Raw genomic sequence first — 6,982 nt, forward strand, 5'->3', positions numbered from 1 at the left:
AAAACAAGATCGATAATTTTGTAGAGTCTTATTAATAATTAAATTACCGTTAATACTACATTTATCATTATCTTGTGAACGATTTGATTAAAATAAATAAAATGTTTATTTTCCTAACGCGGGTCGTCTTGTGTTTCCCGCCGTCGTCCTAAATACTGCGCGGTAGTTGACTATCACTGCGCCAGACGGCAAAACAGCGAATTGACTCTCCACTGTTTTCATATGTATTCATGTACGCAGGAAATCTTGCATATTTTTGTTGTCGTAACCTTATTCTAGGTCATCGATATGCATTTTCTGAAGTTGTTAATGTCTTTTAAGAAACCTTTATATTTTGCTCCGGAAAGGTAATGGGCCTTTAAAATTTTGAAAATTCAAACCCTAATCGTAATCTTACAATAAACCGCTTTAGTATATAATCCGATGTTACTGATACGCCGGTATCTCTGTAACATAAAAAGCTATTCAAATTAATCTTTGTAAGTCATGCTAGTTTAGATATTATCTTCAAACTTTCAAAATTATTAAGGAATTATTTTTTTTTCTATTAAATCATTCCGCCATTGTATCAGTCAGTCAGAAGCGACGTTACAAACAAACACGTTATTTTGTCTTTTATGGACAGATAAAGTAAATTGTTCAGCAAATAAGATTGTTCGGTACACTGAAGGCATAATTATTCACTTAGTCTAATAACTGATATTAAATGATGTCCGATGTAACTGCGATTTATCGAAGTTGTGTAAAATAAATCTTTATTGTGTATATTATTTATCGAAATTTTATCCACCAGGAGGACACTTGGTACACATACATATTTATATTGAGCGCAAGCAAAACGCTTTCGTAGTGTCCGTTGTTGATGTAAAAAAGGGGGTTGGGAATTTCGCTTTCATACCATTTAAAAATAAGAAAGAAAGAAACACCATATAACATGCACCAATCTCGAGTAGGATATTATATTTAATTCACACAAATTATTAGCGATACAGAATATATACATTGACCAACGAGTATAACCTAGTATTACATTTTGTTCATTAGAAAGTTCAGAATTTGGGATAGAAGTTTAAAGTTTAAAAAGGCTTCGTCTCGTTCGATACAAGTTTCTTTTAGACCCAATATTGTTCCGTATTATGTTACTAACAAACTGTGAAAGTAATATTATCAAGGTAATCTACAGATACAGACAGTAACAGATAATTAACATTCACCTCAAATGTCTGTTGATAGTTTAGTATACGGTACGCATGCATGACGTCATTGAACGAGATTGATACTCAAAACTAGATAATGAGTCTGTAAATAACAAAAGAGAAACTGATGAGAAATATTGGCGCTACCATTCTTACAACATCTGCCTCAGAACATAGTCTACTTGAGTTTCCACATGCCGAATTCTCACACTGAACGGATTCCAGTGCAATTTCGACGTTGCAAGAGTCGATACATGCCCATAATGCCATGCGTTCTATTGAATTTTTGGCATATTGCCGATAATACTGTCCAATTTCCCCTTGTATGCATCTGTTCCGGCGAAGTTCTTCTACAAGGAAGTCCTTGCACTCTGGCAGACATGGTCCAAACGGCTTACAGCGAATGTATAAGTCATTATAAAGACGAATAGTGTTTGGATGAGATTCGTTCTCGAAGATGTGAACGTTGCACTCATCAATCACGGGGAAGTCTTCGAATGATCTCAACTTGCATACATCGCCCCCTTCCACGCAAGACAGAAAGGATCTTTGATGTTTTCTGCTGGGTAGAAGGTAAAGAAACCATAACACATTTCATCGGAGGTTCCGTCTCCAAAGAACGTGGTTTTATCTTTCCCTATTGACCTGTATGTACAGGTGGTCTTCAATTCGTCTACGGGTCGTAGTTCAATCGGATCCTCAAACCTGAAATAAAAAATATCAGGCCTATGTCAAGGTAGATTTATACTATTATTGTGAAAAAGACAAACACATAAAACTGTATTGATGTATATATCCAAAAAATGAATCGGTTTAATTCTCATACCACGTGATATGGATAATGTTTGTGCGGGACTATTATTGTTAACATTTCTATTGGTAATGTAACGAAACCAAAAGGTGATATACCGCTGTAACGACATTTCTACGGGATGATTACAAAAAGTTAAGATGGTATAGAATATTCTGTATTTGCATATTACAGATTTACCTGTCCTTATGGGTAGGTATTAATTGTGACGTCGAGAAAACGACGTAAATTGTGCTCACAAAATAATGACGTAACAATCGATACCTACCTGCAAGGTAGTTAAGTCTGTAATATGCAAAGACGGAATAGATTTCCTTTTGATTTGCTATCATTTTATTCTTTCTGCTCCTGCGTTAAAGTTTTATTCAGAAAGTTTGACTTCAGTCGGCTACTCGACTAAGGTTTGGTTCGATGAATTGATGTCTGGATTACAACGAGTTACCACAGGGGGCCAACTCAATGAAAATAGATGTTGTCATACACTTTTTGTATTTGGTGGATGGACTGATGATTATACATGACAGTCATGTGATTTTTTTTTCAGAAAGTGCGCGATTTGAAAAATTCTTTAAAAAATCGGGATATTTACTATACAACAGAGAAAGGGACGATAGTCGCCATATTGGAATTTTTACCCCACCTCGATAAAAGTTATTATTTTTCACAATAGTATACCTTTTTTCTGTGAAAAAAACAACCCTTTATCGAGGTGGGGGTAAAAAATTTCAATATGGCGACTGTCGTCTCCTTCTCTGTTTTATAGCAGGCATAAATATCCCGATTTTTTAAATAAATTTTCAAATCTCGTATTTTCTGAAAAAACCCACATAACTGTCATGTATACTCATCAGTCCATCCACCAAATACAAAAACTGTATGACAACACCAATTTTCATTCAGTTGCCCCCTTGTGCGAGTTACGTTCCATCACCAATGGAGATACTAGTACCACACAAACATTATAGGGTATTTCGTGTAATGCAAAATACTGCTAGTTCAACATTCGACTAGGGAATACTACATAATAAATAAGGAGTTGATGACGGAAGGGAAAATAGATGATGACAAACGAGTATGTAAATGTTGATGATCGTTATATAGTGAACGTCTTCCATGGTGATCACAGAGAATCGGACGCTTATTTCTCAAACTAAACTTTAAGTAAGTGCGGACTAAAGTCAAAAATTCTGAATGACATTTACGCAATTGACAGGAATAATGGCATTTGAATAATATGAGGAAATCTACGTAATTTTATTTGAATTGTATACTTAAAAAGCTATAGGAGATTGGAATATTTCCTCGATTACTCAAATAAAGAACCTGTCCAATATGTGACGGTAAAGCCATAGGAATCTTGATACATGTATAAATGCTAAGTAATTACCTGTATACATGAACAATAAAATTACATTGTTTTAAATATGTTTTACTTGTTCACTATGACTGGTGACAAACATGTTCAACTTACTGAACAAGTTTTGGGTTGTCATAGCTATACAGTTCATCATATTACATTCTTCAGGAGTAGATGATCAGAGGACGACAAAGAAAACATGAAAAAATGAAGCCCAAACGTGTAACGTGTATGTTCATGTTTACGATCGTTTGTGAATTTCAGTCATGATAAACATAAGAAATCGAAATAAGAAAGGACGTTAATTTCCCGAAACTTTTTAGTCAAAAAACGAACAATTGTTTTTATTTTTTTTTTTAATAACGCAATTGACAGGATAAGTAACATATAGTTAATGTGAGGAAATCTATATATTTGGATGCATAAAAGCTGTAGGAGTTTTCAATATTCATTTCCTTTCTTCTATTACTCTATACCAAGCCTAGTTGTGAAGACAATACACTATAGATGTAATTATACTAGATCTAAATCTTAGATACAACACTTACCTACATACCTGTATATACATGTACGAACATAATGAACTATAATATTATACTGCTTTAAGTATGTAAAAAAAAGGTTCAACTTACTGAACAAGTTTTGGGTTGTCATAGCTATACAGTTCATCATATGTCAAATCTCGTATTTTCACACCGTCACGATACTGCTCAATTCTTTGTTGACGCCCTTAAACAAATCATCAAAGCCAATTGTTAATTAGTATTGAGTTCTGTGTCATACATTTAAAGATAGATTGCCGCTTATTTGCACTCAACTATTGTCTTTCTCCGCGAATATCTTTCATTTCTCTTCCATTTTTCCTGATTTGAATAAGTTACGAGATTTGCGTTAATACCAAAGGAGGGGTTAATTTACGGCCACTCAGTGATAAGTCCTATTTTGCACTAAGATAGATTTGGGTCAGCTGCATATTGTGTGCTATTCAGATCATCTGATTTTTCTGGGCTCATAAAAATTTCAGAGGTCAAAAGTCAAAGGGTGAAAATTTCAATGTACTAATTGATAGATTGAGTAGAAATGATATTTCAAATCATAGGTTTGTAAATTTGAGTTCAAACAACACATATAACTACCTAGTTAAGTAATGGTTGTATTTTTTAAATGTTCGTTTAAAAAAAAAATTATGATGTTGTTGACAAATGCTTGAAAGATATCGTCTATCGAATAAGCATGTTTTTAGGTTATTTAAGTATATTTTCTGAGAGAATCCCAAGTAATACCTACTACACCAAGCATATATTATGTATAACTTATGCAACCAAGGAAAATAAACAAATAAATAAATAGATAAATAAATAAAAAAATATTTGCGAAGAATACAGATTTGGGACAAAGTACACGGAGACAAATCTTATAGATAAATAGCATATTGTCTCTTTCAAAGTGTACCTCGTTAATTGAATTTGCATAATTCGTACAATTACTGATCACGTTTTCCTGTAGATGCCGCAGTGTGCTTGACACAAATTATGATAATTTTGTAATGTAATTAATATCGACATTTATGTTAATGTGTGTCATTTAGGGAGCGGATAAAATTAACTGATATAAATTCATTACATTTCTTTGGAGTGAAATACACGGCTTTATGGTGAAAATATATGTGGTATTTTTTTATTTGAGTGAAAATATCAGTTTTGATATTTTAGCTCATTGACCAATGAAAACACAGCATTTACAGTGAAAATATTGTTTATGGGGGGGGGGGGGGGTACCTTTTCCTGAAATATCAAACCAAAATGTAATATTACGTGTATCTTTCCTATTTTTTTTAATCGATGAAACATAGCATTAGATTATCTTTTAGTATTTTTCCTCAAAATATATGCCCCATGTACATGTGTGGAACTAAAGAAATTGCGGCAGATAGATATGCATGTACTGTTATAAGCCTAGTTTAGACCTAAAATAGAGACAAAAGTGTAATAAATATAATATTTCTTGTTTTTTTTTCGAATAACAGTTAATGTATATTTCATCTCGTGAAGTGGAAACATTGATATCTTTATAAACACCAAAGTCTCCATCGCACTCGATGAAATACAGCTGTATGTTTCATCAGAAAACAAGGATTTTCCTCTATATATTGCGTGCTACCTATGTAGAGCATGCGATTCGTCGCCCTTGTGATATAGATATTATCAAATAGTTTCCTTGACGTGCAGACTCTACTGCACATGGCCTCCACTGAGTAGGATTCCTGTCCTGGGGGGATAGCGATGTAGGTCTGTCCAATAATCATGGTAGTGGCATCATGAAGGCGTCGGTTAGCTGTGTAGTACAATGTCATCCCAGAACTGTCTGTGAAGTTGGACCGAAGCAAAGAGTTGTTCCAGTGAAACTTGATAGAATATTGATAAAATACAATTAGTTTACATATATAATACGTTCGGTAAAATATAAATATATTTAAGATGCTCCACCGCTAACAAATAACATTTCACTATCAAAAATAGGAGCTGACGATTGAGTACTTTTCTTCAGTTTAAAATGTTACTTACTTTACACAATTACCACCATAGAAATGTTTGAGCTTCTAGTTTTACTTCAAGTTAAAAATATAAAACAATAATTAGTTGCATCCTGAAAAAAACCGTGGAACTATATCCTATATGGAATAAAATACTGATTGCGCATGCACCAAAGGCAAAAGAGATTATTTTATATTATTTTTTTGATGTGTATGTTAATTAGACATATATATATATATATATACGATTAAACACCAATTATTGTTCGTGTGATAAATTTCCACACACACCTAAAGATATAAATGTAATTAATACCAATTTATTTTTTTTTAAATAAATACATAGTTCCCAAATGTAAATATTTGAATCAAGTGTGATAATACCAATTTATTTTTTTTAAATAATTATTTTAAAAGCCGATGAAGTTCCCATTTTTTTATAGTAACGGTTTTTTTCCTATTTGAACATGGTGGTAAGTGTGAAAACCATACATTTCTAGTGGGTTAGCAGCTCCAACGCCATGGTGAGTTCAATGGCACGTCTGTGATTTTCTCGGCAACACATTCAGTGATTTTATATAAGAAAAGACGTTGAAATTCTCTGCATCTCAATATATAACGAAATAAAACTTAGTCATATATTGAATGAAAACATGTCTTTTAACACCTATGTCATTTATCACTAGTGTTAGTTTTATGTTTATTTTTCATTATAGTTTTAGCAATTTAGTCATTTGTAATGTTGAAGATGATGTGCAGGAAAAACGATGGAATATGGAAAAAAATTATCACATATACAATACATATACACGCATGCGCAAAACACTTTATTACCATCACAATCATCACTATTATTAGTCACTATCATTATTATCATCATTTGTCACCACCATTATCACCATCACCAGTCGTAGTCTTTTATATAAGTTGTACAACTTGTGCCCAATTCCATTGCACATTTGTTTGGTTTGTTTATTTTTACGTCCTATTAACAGCCAGGGTCATGTAAGGACGTGCCAGGTTTGTTGGTGGAGGAAAGCCAGAGTACCCGGAGAAAAACCACCGACCAGCGGTCAGCACCTGGC

The 6,982-nt window shown here is 33.2% G+C and overlaps 1 pseudogene; it reads right to left on the reverse strand.

Annotated features, from left to right (window-relative positions):
• Positions 1-957: 957 nt before the first annotated feature.
• Positions 958-5,947, reverse strand: LOC138322322 (dopamine beta-hydroxylase-like; annotated as a pseudogene).
• Between the last annotated feature and the right edge of the window lie 1,035 nt (positions 5,948-6,982).

The sequence above is a fragment of the Argopecten irradians genome, chromosome 4 (assembly GCF_041381155.1).
Source record: "Argopecten irradians isolate NY chromosome 4, Ai_NY, whole genome shotgun sequence".
NCBI classification, from domain to species: domain Eukaryota; kingdom Metazoa; phylum Mollusca; class Bivalvia; order Pectinida; family Pectinidae; genus Argopecten; species Argopecten irradians.